The sequence below is a fragment of the Leptonychotes weddellii genome, chromosome 5 (genome assembly GCF_054177405.1).
Source record: "Leptonychotes weddellii isolate Sample4059 chromosome 5, ASM5417740v2, whole genome shotgun sequence".
NCBI classification, from domain to species: Eukaryota; Metazoa; Chordata; class Mammalia; order Carnivora; family Phocidae; genus Leptonychotes; species Leptonychotes weddellii.
This window is the reverse complement of record NC_138373.1, coordinates 16694238-16696018: the sequence shown is the minus strand read 5'-3', so window position 1 is coordinate 16696018 and position 1781 is coordinate 16694238.

The following is a 1781-nucleotide window of genomic DNA, read 5'->3' as shown; positions in this document are numbered from 1 at the left end:
AGGTGGTGACAGGGCCCTTCGTGGGCAGGAGCCGCTCCGTCCACCCAATATGACACAATGGCAAGTCCCACCTCCCCCTGAAAGTGATAATGCACATTTTCCACCGAAAAGGCCACTCTTGGGTATGGTTCAGAAAAATGTACCCTGTGGGCCGATCACAAACACTGCAATAGGGCGGACTTTCCAGATACCTCGCCTGCATGGAGATGAGCTAATAGCCACTCTGCGCTTTCCCCTCTCCCACCCCTCCGGCGTGCTGTCCACTCTCATTTTTCAGAAACATGAATGTTTTCACTGAACAACAACAAAAAAACCCCAAAAGACCAAAACAAAAACGAAAAAACCCACTTCCTATTGCTGTTCCTGCAGGAACCTGCCACCTGCTCAAGTGCTGACGTTCTCTCCTCTTGGTCTCCGACCACACGGCTTCCTATGTCAAGGGCATGTCCGCATCCCTGCCCACTGCTGACATTGTGTGTGTTTCTCACGCCCTGTGCCATACTATCTCCTTCTTAATGGAGAGAATACACTTCTCTGGTGTTCAGGAACACCCCCCACCCAACTTGAGTTTTGGGGGCAACAGCAGGTGCCATGGGGCCAGCCCAGTTCCACCCCGCCTCTCTGGGGGTCCTCAGGTGAGTCTTGCTCTTTCTCTCATCCCTGAAGGCCACCCACTGCCTTGCTTCCAACTTCACGAGTCTAGAACACATCCCTCTCACTCTCTAGGGCCACCTCTTGCTCCAAGCCCCCAGCCTCCCACTCCCCCGGCATCCTGGACACGTCCCCTCCTGGGCACGCCTCTCCGACCAGACCAGCCGAGGGGAGGTGCCCATGCCTTGGCCCCCTGCAGCTCCCAAGCACTGCCTTCCCTGATCACTCGGCTGCCCCAGTTACTAGATCTGGCCGCCCCACTCCTGGGGTCACCTGGTAACGTTTGACTGCCGATAGACATTTCCATCTCTAACCAGACCTTAGCTTTTTTTTTTTTTAATTGTCTTTCCCCTAAAAGTGTGATCTGTGGAGAAGAATAATTCCAGGTACCCTTTTCCAGAGAACCGGAAGGCAGGAAGCTGATGGGACCAGAACTGAGATCAGGAGGAGTGGCCCCAGACCCCGTGCTCAGCCTATCAGATGGACACTCTTGATCTAGGAAGGGACAAAAGGAGAGCTTGAGGTGGTTCCAGCTCGGCCACCAGGAGGTGGGAAGGTGGGAAGATGGCTTTGGCCAGACGGTCATCCTGTGTCCTGGTGCCCTCTGGGTCCTGCCCATTCCCCAGTCTGGCCCCTGGCTGTCAACCAGTCCTGTGTGTTCCTGTCCCCAACGCCCTTCCAACATGGTTCTTTTAAACTCGGCCAGAATTGGGTCACTTGCTTGCTACCAAGCACCCCGACGGGCCCATCAAGTGTCACGGGTACACGGGACTAGTGCTTCCCGACCTCCAGTCCTCCAAGGAGCTGTTTGCACGGCCATGCCTCCACGCCCTGCCCTGCTCCTGAAGCCTAGAAGCTCCAGTCTGTAGATCTGTATGAACACCCTGGGCCAAAGGACAGTCAGAGGATCCCTTGGGCCCCAATATCCTGTAAGGCCATGGTCATGATAAAGTGCGTAAGATAAAAGGCTGAACCACACACTTCTGAGGCAATTATTTCCAGCCTTAGCCCTGCCATGTTGACGACTTAAGAGAATTAATTAATAACATCACTCCTCCCTTCAGAATTGCAAACCCATTGAGAAAAAAGACAGGCTTCAGCTAAGTATCGAAGTTACCAGATTTTTTTGC